This window comes from Anoplolepis gracilipes, unplaced genomic scaffold (genome assembly GCF_047496725.1).
Source record: "Anoplolepis gracilipes unplaced genomic scaffold, ASM4749672v1 Contig19, whole genome shotgun sequence".
Classification (NCBI taxonomy): domain Eukaryota; kingdom Metazoa; phylum Arthropoda; class Insecta; order Hymenoptera; family Formicidae; genus Anoplolepis; species Anoplolepis gracilipes.
The window spans coordinates 636,710-656,628 of NW_027328667.1; the positions used below are offsets into that span (position 1 = coordinate 636,710).

The 19,919-nt window shown below is 38.5% G+C and overlaps 1 pseudogene; it reads right to left on the reverse strand.

Moving 5' to 3' along the window:
• Positions 1-16,212: 16,212 nt before the first annotated feature.
• Positions 16,213-17,352, reverse strand: LOC140675581 (uncharacterized; annotated as a pseudogene).
• Positions 17,353-19,919: the final 2,567 nt, after the last annotated feature.

Consider the following 19,919-nt stretch of genomic DNA (forward strand, 5'->3'; position numbering starts at 1 on the left):
TATTGGATCCGCCATCTTGAATTTCAAAAAGTACCACTGCGCTTTTGAAAGTAGACACGTTAAGCTAAATTTTAAGCCTTGGAACAACTTTTTTGGTACAAATGAATTTTGGAGGCAGGGGGTCTCCCGTTGAGAAAGAATGTCCCATATATATATATATACATATATATTTTCTTCTTTTGCCATGTATTCTAAGATCTCTTTCAATATTAATAAGTTCCTGTACCAATTCTTCATCATCACCACCGTCACTATCACTTTCCAATTCTTTAATAATATTTAAAAAATACTTAATCTAATATATATATATATATATATATATATATATATATATATACAATACATATACATTATATTATAGATTATAGTTTAGAAAATAAAAAATACTATAACAAAAACTACTTTCTATTTTTATTATTATTAATAAAATTATTATTACTTTTTATTATTATCAAAAGGAAGTAAAATATACTGATCTTCACTTTAAATATATTCATATTATATTCATATTATATTTATTGAGAATATGTTTAGAACATATTTAATAATTACAGTTAAAATATATGTATGTACTATAAACGAAAAAATAAAATGTTGCAGATAGATATATCCATAAACTATAACACAAAATACTTACTTAATTTAATTATGGGAGAATTAAATTATTGCACATGTCTTTTGAGTGATAAATCATTAATATAATATTTACTAAAATTGAAAACGAATCAGATAATAATTACATTTACCTGATAAACTTGTCGAATTTCGTTTGTATCATCACTTCATCCTGGTCAGTAGATATAATAAAAGAGTTCTAATCCAGGGATCTGAGGGGGATGAGGTAAGCGGGGGAGACGAGACGAGGTACCTCGCCCCCCGTACTGACGAGGGGGGGAGTACCAAATGTCCCCCCCGATTGAGGGGGAAGAGGGAAGTACTAAATGTCCCCCCAGATTGAGGGAGAAGGGGGAGGTACCAAATGTACTCCCAGATTGAGGGGAAAGGGTGGTACCAAAAAACCACCCTGATTGAGGGGGAGGGGGGCTACATATGGTTCCGCACGTGGAGGGAGTGTCCTCTCCGACTGACTGCGGAAGTCTGATGGTGAGAGAAAGGAATGTCAACTGTTACAGATAAAATAATCACCCCACTCTGTTTATCCATAATGTATATTTGCAATAAATAATTACGTTCGCAACGCGGTAGAGGGAGACGGTGCGATAGACGTTCGCAACGCGGTAGAGGGAGAAGGTGCTATAGGCGTTCTATATAGCGTAGGACAAGGAGAGTATGACGTGGTGTGAGAAGGAAAGCGCTGTATGTGTATGACAAGGGAGTGCATGATGATAGGAAAAGGAGAGCATGATGGTAGGAAAAGGAGATATGGGTGCGAGAGAAAAGAATAGAGAGGAAGAAGGATAGCGAGAAGGAGAGCGTATTATGGGGGGTGAGAGAAAGAATAGAGAGGAAGGAGGATAGCGGATGAGACGGAGGCTAAGGCGTACGCGAGAAAAAAGATAATTTTTGTATGTTAAGTTTTTTTATAATATTAAATGTTATCTTATTATCTAATTATATCTAATACAGAGGAAGAAGGATGGGATAGATGAAGAAGGCGGATAAGTAATAAATATATATAAGTTTAACATAAATTTTTATTTAAAAAGTGTGTATGTGTATACATATAAAGTGTGTGTGTGTTTTAAAATTAAAAATTAAAAAAGATATAAAAGATATAAAAATTTAAAAAGATATAAGATATAAAAGAATTAAAAATCGGTTGGGACGATGCGTCAAGGGCGTTGCCAAATGCATCTGTAACAGGAAAAAAACATTTTGATTAGTACTTTTAAAAATATTTAAAATTTGCGCATACTTACATTAGGAGGGGCTCCTCTTCGAATAACAATCGGAGCTCAAATATATCCGCATACGAAAACGGAAACCGCGCCTCGTGATCTCGGTCGCTAGGACTATCGAGCCATAAATTGTCACGCTCGATGCGCTCTCTCTCCCACACCCGGCGTATCCTCTTCATGTGCGCGATGCTAACATATCCAGGGATCGGATCAGCACCTATTTCGAAAATCTATAAAAAACATATAAATATATTATAAATATATTTTTAAATATATTATAGATAAAAAAGTATATAAAAACTACTTACATCTCCGAATAAAATGTTCATCAGCGCCTGGAACAGGGCGCGGGCCAATTCTTGCGCTCGCCGAAATGCCCGGCAGCGAGCAATCCCCTCAGGAAGACGACGGTTGCGAAAGCCTGTCTCAAACATCGCGTGCATAAACGCGACTACTTGCGACATTTTTTGTTTTTTAACACAATACGTTCAGTGCACCAGAGTCAGACACGTTATGCAAGCTCCAACGGAGTTAGACAACGTCTCGGGGAAAGAAAAGTAGGGGATGTATAACAGCATCTAGGCTTAAATTACACATCCAGAATCGATAGACAAAAGATTTTTTGAGCCTTTTTCAGTTTTTTTCAACACATGTGTGTGTATTGAGAAATGAGTTATGTACAAATCGCTTTCTTCTTTCTTCTAAAAAGGCTTTCCTTCTTATTCTTTTTACCAGTCGCAGCCTCATTTTTTTAAGATGCCTCATTTCCGGAATATCTTTAAATCGCGTATGTTCTATATCGGTATTTTCATCGATCACATCACATAAAAAGTCTATTTTGTCACGGATCTTGAAAAACAGTTTTAGCGATCTTGTATAAGTCTTTGGTAAACCAATTTCACGATTTTGTAAAAATTGCACTACAGAATTCATGGCACTACTGAAGGCGTTGTAGTTTATGCAATACTAAACTATTCAAAAGTTATAGCACCGTGTGTGCGGCTGTTGAAATCGATGTTGAAATCGATTCAAATATTCGGTTACAAATGTATACGACAAAGCGAGAGATATTTTGGCTAAATGATAACATAAACAGAACGTCGACAGTACATATGTTTGCGCTAAAGAATAACGTTTCGCATAGTAGGTGAGCATTATCATGTATATTTGACTATAAATATAAATAATAAATATAATCAGGCGTTCTATAGTACGATGTGATGTAAGAATGAAAGTGCTGTATGTGTAGGACAAGGAGTGCATGACGATAAGAAAAGAAGAGCATGAGGGTAGGAAAAAAAGATATGGGTGCGAGAGAAAGAATAGAGAGGAAGAACAGCGCGCATGGTGAGAGAAAGAATAGAGAGGAAGGAGGATAGCGGGAAGAAGAGCGCGCATGGTGAGAAAAGGACAGCGCTATAGGTGTAGGACAAGGAGAGTATGATATGTAAGAAAAGAAGAAGGCAACAGTAAAAGAAATATAAATGTATAAAAATTCCAAATTTATTTAAAATTAAAAAAATTTAATTACAGAATATAGAAAATAATACTTGAAGTTTAGTTTTTAATGTAAATATGAGTTGATTGAACCTTCATGATGATGATTCGACCACCAATTGAATATTTTAAATACATTTTGTAAAGCGCAATTTCGTACATGTCTATCGCAACGCAGAGTAGCATCTAATTTATCTAAAGCAGGAACGTCATCATAGTCGTTATCCAATGTCTCGATAATAAGACCGATTCTCGCATCGTCTTCCAGTAAATTTGCCAACCATTCTCGTTTTTCATGTCCTTTAACATACACTCGAGAAGATGCATCTTTTAACGTCACAGCCTCAGTGATTAAACGTTTAGCCATGTAGTATGAAACGTTTCCATCTTCCCATTGGAGATTGTGATGTTTTCCAACCAACCATGCAACCTGAGATCTCTCAGACCTCGTGAGCAAACGGAATGGTGTAAGACTCGTAAAAATATAATAAGACAGTACAGATCCTTGAGTCAAAATCGCAATTTCTTTCACAATAAATTTTTTATCGATAATAAATCCTTGAAGATCACAAACGTTGGCACAACCATAATGAAAAGATATTAGCGAGAACTACGACGACGAACGACTGACGTTAATCATCGAGTATCGCAAGTTTTTATGTTATATGATCCGGTATGCAATTCTCCAATTTCGTTTACAGAAGATTCGAACGTTGGTTGGTTGATAAGACGAGCGTTCCTGCTCGTGTTGATTCATGTAATTTTACGTACTACGTTCGTTAGAGGATTCGACAACGCGATCATGCAAAATGAGACAATAAGCGGTAGTGTTTGCCGGCACATTTTCCTTACAATCAAATTCTATTCTTACGTCTACGGCATTTTTCACCGATTCGTTTTGTCGAGAACAATCGATGATTACAAACGGACCGTAAAGTAGAAACAGTGAGACGGTGAGGCTCGGTTAGGTTCGAGGTATTCGTATCCGTAATAGTTTTTGCAGAAACGTGCGTACGTGTCATATAGAATCGACCATCTGTTTTTATCGAAATCCAGATTCATGTCGTCGTACGGATAACATTCCGAGTTCAGATAAAGTTTCACGTTTGTTAATTTGCAGTCGTCGAATTTACTCATATCCTCGAGCATAACATTCTTCCGACCTGTCTGCAAAGCAAAGATAACGTATCGTGATTTCTCCAGCTGAGTCGCGGTCTTAATGGCCCACAAATGATTGGTTGTACGCTGCAACAGCGGAAACTCGTACAGATCCCACGAGCGAAAACTGCTGAGGTAGCGTCCGCTTTCCAGAGCGCGCAGCATAGACAGCTTCTTAATTTCACTCAACAGCACATGTGACATTCGCCATTGTATCTTGAATATGTTGATCACAGGCTCCACCGCCGAAGCTCCAACCAGACAATTGTTGTCATTGCGCGATCGTATTAAGATCAACTCGTCACGAGCGTTAATTACTATGCGTCTGTAATCCTCGCAAAATCCCAATAACATGTAGAGCGGTACGCAAAAATTAAAGTGCTCATTCACAGTAGTTGGATTACTCCAGCCAGCATTTCTCATAATCACACTTCTATCGGATGATATTGTTACCTAGTTTTTGAGCATACTTGTTATTCCCACGTTTCTGTTGCGATCAATCTCCACGCCATTGAGTTCGTATCGAATCTCGTCAAACATGAATGCTACACAATTATTTTGCAGTACCACATTAGATCCGTCAGTTGGATTGTTTATCTTCAATTCTCCCTCGATGTATAAGAAACTCTCGTACGGCAATGTATACAGATCCTGTTGTTGTATGGGTATTCTTATCTCGTCACTGTGTCCGAACGTTGTGTTGGCGAATGGGTTGTATGCGTGAGTCTCAATCTTGACGATGCGATCGTCAAAGATCGGTTCGTCAGCGATGTTGAGAATGTCAGTCATCGTTCAAATGTTTCGCACCGCGAATCCCAAAGAGGGAGGTTACGCACAATAGAGCGTAAGACAAGGGAGAGTACGACGTGGTGTAAGAAGGAAAGCGCTATAGGCGTAGGACAAGGAGAGCATGATGGTGGGAAAAGGGCAGCGCTATAGGCATAGGACAAGGAGAGCATGATGGTGGGAAAAGGGCAGTGCTATAAGCGTAGGACAAGGAGATTATGATGTGTAAGGAAAGAAGAGAGCAAAGGAGAAGGCTGCAGTAAAAGAAATATAAACGTAACTTATTAAGATATTAAAAGTATTCTTGACACATTTCCAATAAATCACGCATTTCGATTAAAAAAATATATCAATGTAACTTATATAATATATAATATACAGGAAGAAGGATAGGATTTTATAAAGAAGATACATATGTCGATATATATGTTTAATATATAATTTTTATTCAAAATGTGTTTTCATACATATAATGTGTATGTGTTAAAATTTAAATTCGCGTGCATCGACCGTTCGGAGAAACTGCAAGCACAATTGTCCGCAGATACTTTGATTATAAGTTTGATAGGATGTATGATTATAATCTATTTTTGAGACATTTAAATATCGTATCAATTCATTCGGCGGGCGAAGATTGCCAAAACTGTCAAAATATATAGCGCGATTCCCTCTCTTTGCATACGCTACCCAGTGAGTACCCGAGTCTTTAGCGTTATCCAAATTTATGATGCTGCTCTCGTTTCGATATATACCGCCGATCAGTAATGAGTCACGCATAAAAACACCTCTAAAATACGGAATGCGCATACGTTTTGCTAGTTGCAGCAGTTGTACGTTGGTAATTGCACCGTCTAGCATTTTTAGTGTCTCTTTGACGTTTTTTTTTTCTTCTTTCTCATTGAGACTCCTTGTCCGTATTTGTATGGCGCGAGATACAATCCGCGACCTTCCATGGCGCGATTGTGACGTAGCATCTCTTGAAACTGACGTTGCGTAGCTTTTCCGTCATTTACCATCTTTGCTACACCAGCCGCTCCACCAATCAGAGATCCGAGAGCACCCAACACTGGTAGAATTGATAATATGCCCCCGCGTTTCGCTACCGGAAGTATTTGTTTTTTCGTAATCTTTTTCTTCGTCGACGACTTTTTCATCCCCATACCCATTTTCGTCTTTGCTTTCATGACCGTCCAAACGGTCGTGGCGGCTGCTCTTTCGCCAAAATTCGAATCTTTCGTGGTAATACGTTCTCGCGCCCTTGCAGCTAGTATACGATCCGCTACGTGTCGTTCGCCGAGGTCGTTGCTTCGCGAGTAAGCTAAATCGTGTTCACGACACGCGACGTCCAATGGGTTGATGCCTCGATCGCCTCTAGCCAATCGTTCTTGTAAACGAGTTCCCGGTTCGCAAAACTGATATCCAGGAATATGTAATTCGATAGGGAGTGCGTTTATCGCGCGATTCAACAGACCACAGCCTCTTACGGTTTTTGTTGACATTCGTAACAATCTTTTATCATCGGCGCTGGACCGTCAATGTGCGTTCGTTGCCACGGTCGATTGTAATGTTCGAAACAGCGACGATAGGTCTGATCCTCCGAATCCACCTTTATGTATTCCGGAAGTTTGTCCCACAGACGTTCCACGTAACGACCAAACTGTTTCAATAAAATAATCTTCATATATATTGCATATATTGGTATATATTGCAACTGTTCTGAGGTAAGGTTGAGAATATCACAGTCATCCGACAGTGAAAGAAACATGTTTGATACTGAGCAGTTTCGATTTGATGCGCATCTATAAATAGGCTCTCCTCCGCCTCCTCCTCCTCAGAAAGTATCGTTAAGTCTGATTAGACAAGTCATGCGATTCGTGCTACAACCAACAGTAATTAAAGTAACAAATTTTGATAATAGGCTAATGCCTGAAAAAGAAATACACAAACATGGAAAAATGTTACCGAATACAATACGCGGTTTCATTTGCGGCCCTTCAAATTGTGGTAAAACTAACTTGTTGATAAGCTTGATAGAAAGTCAACAACCAAAATATCAATATTTGGAAAATTTACTATCATCGATAGATGAAATTGGTTACTTTACGTTCTCTAATAACAGCGATGTCATTCCATGGAGAGAGGCGCTTCCAAATTCGGTTTTTATCTTTGATGACGTGGCATGAGACAAGCAAGATACGATAAGAGAGTACTTCTCAATGGGTCGACACTCAAGCGTCGATTGTTTCTATCTCTGTCAAACGTATGTCAAGATACCCAAGCATCTTATACGCGACAATGCTAATCTGTTGATTTTATTTAAACAAGACGGTACAAACTTGCGACATGTGTACAACGATCATGTAAATACTGACATGTCGTACGATGATTTTAGCGCGTTATGTCAAAAATGTTGGCAGCACAAGTATGGATTTCTAGTAATTGACAAAGACAGTTCAATGAGCAATGGACGTTATAGAAGAGGTTTTAATGAATTTGCGGTACCGTAAAATGATCAGTTGCTATCGAAACATTGACAGAGCAACGTCTACATAAAAAAACATGAGTGATAACAGTGATCGTGAAAAGATTGCGCGAAAAATTGTACAAACGAGCGAGTCAATTCGCAAAAAATATCGCGCGTTAAAAACTGGTAAAATTGTAGCGTTGGAGAAACAGTTTAAGCCGATTAACGAGCCTCTAAAACAGCTTGTTCAAAATACCATCGATGTAGAATCCGACGTATCGAAAATCGAGCCGTTTGATATACTCGAAAAAGACCATGTGGAAAAGAAAATTATTAAAGTTAAAAAACGACCAAGAATCTCATTGAATGATTTGGTGCCCAAAGCAAAAACGATTAAATGTCTCATTAAATGATTTGCCGATAACTTCTACACCGAATTAAAGACGAACGATACCGGACACATCTACTCAGATAGAAATTGCGCAACCGCGCCAATTATCGTACGAGCAACCACCCGCCGACGAAATTTTTGAAACTACACCCGATTCGTTGGTTACAACGGTTCAACGTGAATTGCTAACGTCCGCAGGTGTAAACATATTTCGAGAGCATTTAGGTCCACTCGGACAAAAATATATACTAACTGTTATGAATCAAGATAAAGATAAAGCTATGAATTATGTTGTCACGTCCTGTCCCCTCCACGTTTTTCCTCCCACGAAATGAACAATAATCGTCCGATCGGTCACAAAAAAAACGGGTCGCGCAATAGAAAAGAACCGTTATTATCAAATAATGTTTAGACCTACTAAAAACGATATCTAAACAAATACCGGAAGGGATCAATAACGAAATTCACTAAACAACGAAACAGACAAACACAGCTGCATAATCTTAAGAAAGAAACAAATAATGCCGCTACGCACTGTCGGCTCCACGTTTTTCCTCCCACGAAAATGAAGCAAAAATCGCCCGACTAATCATAAAAGGGATCGCGCGACGAAAAATATTTTAAAACATTGAAATTGATGTTCAAAGGAAACGACCGGAAAGGATCGATAGTGAGATCCTCTAAATGAATAAATCAACAAACACAGCTGCATAATCCTAAGAAAGAAACAAATAATGCCGCTACGCACTGTCGGCTCCACGTCTTTACCTTCTATAAAGATAAAGCAATAATTGGCCGACTAGTCATAAGAGGGCCGCGGAACGAAAAATATTTGTTTTAAATATTGAAATCGATGTTCAAAGAAATGACCGAAAAGGACCGAAAGCGAGATCTCCTAAATAAATAATGGATAAAAACAGCCGCATAATCCCAGGAGATAACCAAATGAAGAATCTCCAAATTTCCTAAGAGGCCGTACAGAGCCCACCAATCAGCAACAATCAAAAATAAGGAGGAGAAGAATCTCACCGAACGACAGCTTTTACACGTCAAAATCTCAAAAAATACTCTCGCCCAAATTGTTAACACGCCCTCAAGATTTAATATAAAAAGGGAAGACTCGCGCATTACCATTGATTCCAAAATTTAAAATCAGTTAACAGTACATCAGATTCATTTCGGTCGTTCGCTGACTCAAGCAATTCGTCTACACTACGGGAGTTCCGTTTACGTCTCAAAAACTATTAGAATCAGTGCTCAACAAGACCACCCGCCGAGTAAGACCACAACTACACCAGCACCTAAAACGCAACCAAACTGCCTAAGTAGTAAGTTTAATTTCCTTCTCTTTTGTTTTTATTCCTCTCATCGTCTCCTTTCCCTTTTATTCAACCTTATTCTTTATTTAAAATGTTTAAAATCGCGCCGACCCGCCGATTCTCGCGAGCCAACCGAGACCATAGATCGGACGACACGACCGTGTGCGAAATCGCGCCGTAACATACACAACACTGTTCGTAAATCTTTATTATTATTTTTTTTTTCTTATTATAAACTATTGTACAAATACCAACCAGAATAAAATCTTTAGACTCGCACTCGTTCCCCTTCTTTTCTGGTTGATGACCTCCGTACTTATGTAACACCCGCGATCCACACACACAAACACACACACACAAACACACACACACACTCATACAAATAATTCTAAGGCGGATTTGATAATATCAATAAAGTTATATGTATAATGGTAGGGATCAATTGAATAAATGTTAATTTAAAAATTAAATGATCGGTAAACTTATTTAACTCCCTCACTCCCTCCACGCGAAAGATCACACAAGGTCCCGTCCCGCGTAAAAGAGATTCGATTCTCTTACCAAAAAGAGACCACCGAGAGAGCGTTCGCATAACAGAGTAATAACGACACCCGTCGTTTACCTGTTTGCTAACCTGCAGCTCGCTCGACCGAGTCACTCGTCGATAAGACTTTTGACATCGGAACAGTTCCTGTTACGCCCTTCCTCTGACCCATCCTTTCTACGGGCCTGGACGTAACAATGTGTACGGCATTAAGTTTTCTAACGATGGAATAATCCTCAGTGATAAACATTTTGACGTAGACAAAAATGATAATATAATTATCAATGAAGTAAAATATACGGGAACGCCGGGTCTCTATGAATTAATTTTCAAAAAAATCCCCAACGATGAAATATACACCGAAGATGATCTGCTTAAATATAAAAGTATATTACTGGCGACGAATGCGCATAAACGTGGGAACAAAGCACATAATCTAGTATTAGGGACTAAAGGATATAAGTATAAAAATGTAATTGCACCGTTATTTTCTAGAAAAGCTGGAAAAGGTATACTACCGCGCGCTATGACTCTAAACGACAATAAGATCGACTACGTGCATTGGAACGATCCAAACGAGTTGGTAGATCGTCTGCGATTACTGGATGCTTCGCGTCGAGCCGGTAACAATGCTCACGACAATGAAATCATGTCGATTATCGAAGAACTTCGCGAAGATGGTCTTATTATAAATTGAATGATATCTCGACAAAACTAATCAGTCGATCAGCGTCGCGTGACACTTTACGAAGCGTCGGAAAAAAATGCCTATCAACAAATTTGGCTTATTCGATTCAAGAAATGATGCAACCGGTTCAAACGGCTTTTGGGATAGATTGGTAAAAAGTTATGTGCACGAAAACGCTCTGTGTCGCGTCGTTACAGACTTCGATGCGAGGTCGCGTAAGATTCGCCGTGTAGCGCAACCTGAGGCTGACACCGATGCCGTCAACAAATTGTACGTGCAGTCCTGCGTTAAAAGATTAATGAATCGACAGAAAAAATCAGACGAGAAGCTTACTTCACTTGAGAAGGACGTGCGAGCATTACAGATTGCGCTAAACAAACTTCAACGCGCGGCTAACGCTAACTCAAAGACAGCTATCAACCTGAATGAGCATCAGTAAACGGGTTAGGAGCGGCTATCGAACGGCTATCGAACAGCTACGAAGGATTATCGATCGGCTGCGAACAATTATCGAACAGCTACGAAGAATTACCAAACTGCTATCTAACTACAATGAGTGGCAGTGGTAGTGAACGACCTAGCAGCAGCAGCAGCAACAACAGCCTCGAACGAGGTTATGAGCATCTCAAGGAGGGCTGCGAACGAGGCTACAAACACGTTCTTCACGGCTACACTCAAGGTTACAAACAACTCAAAAACTCCTACGATCGTTCAAAAGACGTCTGTGAACGAGGCTACGAACGATTCAAAAGCGGCTACGAACGAGTCAAAAACGACTGTGAAAAAAACTGTGAACGGGTCAAGAACGATTTTCAAATAGGTGAAGGACGGCGGTGAAGGACGCAAGAACGGATTAAGAACGGGTCAGAAAATATGAAAAAACATAGGAAAAACGGAACATAAAGAACGGTTATTAAAAGACGATAAATGAAAATGAGTGATAAAAAAGCAAACAGCAAACAACCATCGTGAAAAACTGACAAAACAAAGAATCAACATAGTTTGGAGAGACGGCAGTTGGTAAACGAACTGCACGCGCCAGCGAGAAGAAATTTCCTCCGAAGACATGTCATAGTGCGGAAATACGATGATCTGTGGCAAGCCGACATCGTCGAGATGCTCGAGTCAACAAGGGATACAATTACATACTCACTGTTATCGATGTGTTGAACAAGTATGCGTGGGTCGTACCGCTCAAGAGTAAAGGTGGAAGCGAGACGGCCGATGCGATTGCAGAGATAATTCGAGACGATGCGAGATGCCCGAAAAATTTTCAAACCGATCAAGGAAAAGAATTTTACAATGCAAATGTACAAAACCTCATGAAGAAACACAATATTAATCATTATTCGACATATTCCGTCATGAAAGCCTCGATCGTGGAACGCTTCAATCGTACTTTGAAGAATAAAATGTGGAAAATGTTTACGCTCAATGGAAACTACAAGTGGATCGACGAACTATCGAGACTCGTTGAAGAGTACAACACGCAAAAACATCGCACTATCGGTATGAGACCTGTCGATATTATTCCAGCCGTCGCGGATAAACTTTTAAATACGATGTACAGCAATGTAAAGATTGCGGCGCCGGCGAAATTTAAAACAGGCGATTCGGTGCGCGTGTGTAAATTTAAGACTTTATTCGAAAAAGACTACACACCAAATTGGACCACCGAAGTGTTTGAAATTGTTAAGATACAGAAAACTAATCCCGTGACATACAGGGTGTCCCAGAACAACCTTCCGTAAAATGACGTACTCCTGACACAATTCTAAGACAATTTTTCCTTTACCAAAATTTGATTTAAAGCGTAGTTTTTGAGTTATAAGCGAAAATAGTTAGCAAATCACGCGTCGAGTATAGAAGGCAGCCAGGAGCGGCGCAGCGCACCACGAGCGCGGGCGCAGCTGACCATCCGACGAGTGATTATCGTCGCATGAGTCAAAATCGCTAACTATTTTATCTTATAACACAAAATTATGCTTTAAATAAAATTTTGGTAAAGAAGAAAATGTCGTATAATTACGTCAGGAATAAGTGTTCCTTAAAATAACGTCGGATGCTGCGATCAGCTGATTGCTACACGCGATGTGCCTGTCAGCTGAGCTGGAAAATCAATATATCGATCGGCTTGAAGTCGTCGACGACAATGTCGATGACAATCGAAGGAGCGTCGCCGTCGCAGAGACGGTTTATTTCTCTCTCTCTCTCTTTCTCTCTTTCTCTCTCTCTCACTTACTCACACTCACTCACTCACTCACACTCACTCACTCACTCACTCACTCACACTCACTCACTCACTCACTCACACTCACTCACACTCACTCACTCACTCACTCACTCACTCACTCACACTCACTCACTCACACTCACTCACTCACACTCACTCACTCACTCACTCACTCACACTCACTCACTCACTCACTCTGTCCCTTTCTTTTACACACACACTCAGCCATACACTTATCGCGTGTAGCAATCAGCTGATCGTAGCGTCCGACGTTATTTTAAGGAACACTTATTCCTGACGTAATTTTACGACATTTTCTTCTTTATCAAAATTTTATTTAAAGCATAATTTTGTGTTATAAGATAAAATAGTCAGCGATTTTGACTCATGCGGCGGTAATCACTCGTCGGACAGTCAGCTGCGCCCGCGCTCGCGGTGCGCCGCGCCGCTCCTAGCTGTCTTTTATACTCGACGCGTTATTTGCTAACTATTTTCGCTTATAACTCAAAAACTACGCTTTAAATCAAATTTTGGTAAAGGAAAAATTGTCTTAGAATTGTGTCAGGAGTACGTCATTTTACGGATGGAAGGTTGTTCTGGGACACCCTGTATATATTAAAAGATTCGCGCGGAAATCCCGTCGCCAATGGATTTTACAAATACGAACTACAACTCGTTGCTAATCCCGATATATATCTTGTGGAAAAGATATTGAGGAAGAGGGGGGATGAAGTTTTTGTGAAATGGTTGGGATTCGATAGTTCACGGAACTCTCTTTACAATACATAAAAATAATGTATTGTAAAAATATAACAAATATTATATAAAGTTTACATATATATATATATATAAATATATAAAAATATAAATATATAAATATATAATATTCAAATATATACACTTTTTTCTTTTTACAACGGTATTCTGTAATGCCCCCATGGTAGCGTATCGATACTTTTAGGTATTATATACCGTTTATCATCGTGTGGACTTAGAGCAATTTTTTTCTGCTGCATGGTATATACTTTATGCATTTTTGATCTTCGATAGTCGATTGCTGTCGCGTCATTTCAATTCCTTCGTTCAAACACTGCATGTAATCGTCAAATGTTATCATTTTCGCGACGACGCTATTCTTGACACCTTTTACCTTTTTCGTATTCTTTTTACCATCTACTTTTAGCGCATACATTTTTGCTTTAAGCCCGACAAATTCTGTCATTATCATACCGTTGTTTTCATCCTTCATCAGACCCGGTCCCTTTTTATTCACGAGCGGTATACCGTACGCATTGTCTATCGCATAGTCGCTCGTGTCGAACTTGCCGATGTCGCGCTTCATATTTTCGTACACGTCTTCGCACTCAATGTGATATATGAGACTATCCGTGTCGGTGTACATGACTTTACATTTTTCTTTATACATTGGAATCATGTAATCGTGATGAAATTCGTACAAACACATCTTGGATACATCAAATATACACATACCTACATAGATTGGTTTGTAAAACTTCACCTCGAGTCTACGCAATTCCACAGCGATTAAATTTTCCGAAAAAATGCTCCTGCTATTAAAATTTGGTTTCGCGATCATTGTCTCTGCGCCGTGCCTATCGTCCCATTTTGTTATAAGTTTAACATCTACGCGATTGCGCACATTTTCCATCGTTTTGCCGAAAACTGCATTATTCATTAATTTGTATAAATTCTTTTCAAAATCATTTTTCGCCATTGTTCTAAATTGCGTGTTTAATTCAATATATGTACGTAACCATGGAGATTGCGCGAATTGTAATATGCGATGAATTTTTGTAACGCGAAGACCGTGTCGCGTACATTGCTGCAGATTGCGGTAGTGTATTACGTATCGTTTCTTATCGTATAAGGTTGCGAGCAACTTGTTCTGTCTCTTGCCGGGTGGTTTGTCACGCGTCGGACAAAACGGTAAGTCAGTATGCGCGTCGTGAAGATGTTGCGGGTACTCGAGATCGACTTCGAGGATATAGCCTGTAGGCGAATCGGACGCGATCGATGATAGATCAAAATTGAATATATTGTCGACCCATTGAAAACTAGCGTAAGGCAAAGGTTGACACATTGCCCATCCGTATAAATTATTTACATCGAAATACATTAGATACGATGACGGTTTCAATGGGTCGTATGACTGCATGTACTGTTATTAGCATGCGCGTATCTGTTGGAACATTGACTCAAACCACCGCGTATACCTCGTTCTATAAACATTACCATATCGATGTCAGTGAGCAATTCAAACTTAATATTTGTATGCTTCAACATGGCATCCCACGTGTATCCGGGCAGAGTATAGTAATGCGCAGGGTCGAGCCCGTAACTCTTGATACAATTGTCACGAAAATTTTCAAAAACATCGGCTAATAACAAGACATCGATTTTTAAATATAGATCGCTATATTCGCCTAGCGTTCTGATGGAGAATCGGTTCCAAACAGTCTCGGCGTGCGCGTAATCGCTCTCGGATACTGTGTCATCGGTCAAGGAACTGTAAAATAATTCGCGCGGAGGTAAACATGTATCGTGCAATTTATCTACATAATCGATATATTCGTACGGAAAGACACCTTTTCGCGTTAACAGATCAAAGTCTTCTACCCACAAATTTTGATATTCAGATTGTAAAATTTTAAATTTATCTTTACTGAGAAAAGATGCTAATTTGTTGAGACTTGTTGTGAGAAATTTAAAAGAATCGATGAAACGTAATTTAATGTGATTTCGCGAATTGTCTTCCGTAAGTTAAACATTTTTCGTAAATGAAACGTATTTTTCTTTAGTTATCGGAAGTAGATCGATTCTTCCTTCGAACGCTGTGGCTATTTCCTCGATTATAAAATGTGAATTGTAACTGGATAAATTGTGGAAAATAATTGGAATATAAAAGGATTCTTTATAATTTAGATTGCAATTTGAATGCGCGGGACCTCTGTACCGCCCAGTGAGGTGACAATGATCGTATACGCGCGTATCGTCTTCCACGAATGGTTTCTCACATATGTGACATTGAGTAGCGCTATTAAACTTTTCCAATTCTTCGCGCGTCAAATTTATCATGGGAAGATTTGTAGATAAAATTGTTTTCACGCGCATTGCTAAATTTTTTAATTCTTCAGCAAACCATGCGACGCAATTGGCTTCGCGACGAAAATGATACGCGGATAACGAATTATCGTACAAGCAATGTACATAATAAGCGATACTAAACACTTGATGATGCTGGTATACATTTTTTTATACTTCTTTTTTGTCCGTTTTTCTCAAAACACATTCCAGGTCGGCATACACGACGAAAGGAACATGCTCCTTCCTGTAATAGTTGTTAAAAGCGAGCCACTTATCTTTATCGCTCGGTAATCGAATAGCACAGTCATTCATTTTCCCGCAGTCTACAGTATGTGACTGTAGTTTCTCTTCGAATAAAAATAATGTAGACATCTATAAAAAGAAATAATAATTATATATATATTTTAACATCTATAAAATAGGAATAATAATTATATATATTTTGAAGAAAAATTAATAATATTAAAATATACATACTGATATATTTTTGTCCATTGTGTTTATTGAGTTGCGAACTCACGAGTCGCGATAAATTCTTGATCCACGCGAAATGTCCGATATCTCGCGCATCTTGAATGTAGAGCAAATTGGCGTGCTTGTCCCTCTTTTGCTCCGAAAGACGAACAGGAACAATATTTTCGTTTTCGATGGTATACACATTGATTGAAATATTGTTGTTAATTTCAAACTTTTTAATTTGATTAAGAGTCACTGGAAACTCAATGTCTCGAAGATTTAGCACATCCGTATAACGCGGGTATGATAATTTTCGTTCAACCCTTCTTTCAGCGGGATACATAACAGCAGTCACTACCCATGCAAAACATGCATTGTCTTTGGATTGCACGTTAACTACCGCTCGCTTCATCATTATCTTTCGCGGTAATATAATATGACATCCCGCACGCATAGGATTATTTATTTATATTTACAGTCAAATTAAGTATACGCGATAATGCCCACCCACTATCACGTTCTTGAAATTCTTCGAGAGATGCTAAAGTGAGCTCGATAACACGTTGCTCGTACCATTCGCGTAAATCAGATGTACGAAAGAGTTCACAGTTTTTTGTACTTACACTTTTATTGTCGTGCTTTTCACCCGCCACAAACTCACCGTTAAACACAGTATTCACTTTCACACTGCAGTGTGTTTCGATAGCGTCTCGCATATGTTCGAGCACGATATCACTCGCGTCTTCGAGAAACTGGCGAGGTTCGATATAATTGATATTGATTATCGCACCAGTCGATATACGGTTCTCGAACGCTGTATCAATTTCTCGCCAAAATAATGCAGCTTGATGCGCGCTGTGTCCGGCACCCGCGTGTACGAAACGTTTGCGCAACGCATTTTTCAGTCCTTCGAGTCGCGCGATCTTTGCGATCAACAATTGTCGATATCCGATCGATATTCGCGTTTTTCGTTTAATTCGACTCTGCTCTTCCAACGACTTGATATAATCATCGCATCGCTCCTCCCACGCAAAGTACTCCTCTACCGAATTTATCAAGGTAGATTGATGCGTTAAAACCTGCTCCATTTTTTACATATAAGGTACACTCGTGCAAGCTTCGACAATAATGGCGAGATGTGACTCTTTGTTCTGATTTATATCTAATCGTTATATTCTTTTTCACGTTGCGAAAACGTTATTCTTTCGTGTAAACATCCGTCATTTCTATAATATCACGTCTCTTTATCTCACACATATTTCGTGGTAATGTAATATATGACATCCTCTACGCATAGGATTATATTTATTATTTATATTTATAGTCAAATATACATGATAATGCTTACCCACTATGCGAAACGTTATTCTTTAGCGCAAACATTCGTACTGTCGGCGCAAACATCCGTACTGTCGACGTTCTGTTTATGTTATCATTTAGCAAAAATTTTATCTCACGCTTTGCCGTATACATTTGTAACCGAATATTTCAGTCGTCGTATACATTTGAATCGATTTCATCATACGGCAGCCACACACGGCGCTCGAGAAAGCACGTAGGGACGCGATTTTTAATAATTTTTAGCAGCCTTAATTGGCGCTTGCAAAATTACGTCAGAAATACTCCCCTCCTCATTACGTATTGCGATATTACAAATTGCTCGCAGTACTTTCAATAGTTTAGTATCGCATCAGTTGTTTGTGCATAAGGTTGTGCTAAAAAAAATGTGCTCCACAAAAGAAACCAGCAAGATGAATTTTTACATTCCGATTGAGAACGGTGAAATTCAATCAAAGAAAATGTAAGTTTCAATTATTTTCTAAATATTATTTTCTAAATATTATTTTTTAATATATTTTAATATTTTATATAGCGTTTCTTCTTGTCGTGCGGTTTGCATACTTGGGAGAAGGTATATCTTAACCCCGACATCTTACAAATATTTGGAGATTGGAATAAGCGTTGGAGCTATGTCGTATGTAGAATTGATACTTGATGACAACCGAGGTAATCGATTAGTATTGTCTATCGTACTCTGGCACTCATTGATGCAGAAACGTACAGACATTGAACGACATGTACAATCGACTGAAAGTCAACCATTATGGATCTGCGATCTATCTATCCAAATGATTGCATTAAACGGATCGAGGATTATTAAATTAACATTATCTAATAAGTCTTTGTATATGCAACCTCAAACATTATTACATTTATTCGATTTTGAAGATTGTATCGATCATATGCATTCATAGTTGTGTCAAAATACACATCTCGTGAATGAAAAATTTAAACAATTTTGTAACGTTTTGCAACGTAACGATATTATTAATGTAAATGATGCTGTGAAAGCGATTCGCGAGAGTGACGCGTTCGATAGCGGATCACTCGTAGATTGCGAATTGTTGGCGTGTGCTATAAATGATATACTTTATGATACTTGAAACAAATCTTTTTAAATAAAAAATTATTATTAACATTAATGTTTCTCTTCACACTATTTTATTCTACGACTCTTCCTTTCTCCTCCTCCTCGCGCTATCTTAGTCTCAGTCAAACAAAGACGTATACCTCTCATAAGATCATATGCATAGTCTGTTTAGAAAGAGATACTCTATTTAGAGAGAGATGAGATATGGGATCTCGTGTTATATATTTGAGATAAATGCGCGTGGTTATTTTTTTCCTATATGCTCTAAGAAGAAGCTTATTACATGCTCGTGTCGCAAGTAAATCTATGCATTGTGCTCGTGTCGTGAGTAAATCTGTGCATTGCGCGTGTGTCTTCCGAATATGGATGAAAATAATGACAATGATTATTTAATGATCATTTCTGACGAAGAGGAATCGGACAATAAAGTGCCACTGTTAGAACTATCTAGTGATGATGATGACAATAATGCCAATATTGGAAATATCGGTTTAGATGTTAATGAAAATAATGGTGATAATAATATGAACAATTCTGACGAAGAGGGTGATTTGGACATTGAAGTACAACGCTTAGCGGACAGTGATTATGAGAGTGACGAAAGTGTTTTCGAGGAAAGAATCTCTCGTGATTTGGACTTACCGAAAATTAATTCGTATAATGAACTAACAAGGATGTGCTGCATATATTTTTGTTATGCAACTGCAGATGGCACCTATTTCTGCGCATCGTGTTTTATAAGAATGGCGTACCTTTTTGATGAGATTCGTGCTGTGCGGGAACATTCAATTAATATTTACGCATTAATTCTCGGACTATTTTGTAGCGAGTGTCGAACTCCATTATTTCAAATATTACCTTGCAATATGTATCCAATTTGTATGACTTAAGACTTGTGTGAATACTACAAAAAAACTATTATTGGTAAGTGTCGCACATACACCGAGGACTTATGTGTAAAAACATCAAAAACTATTATTGTTACGCA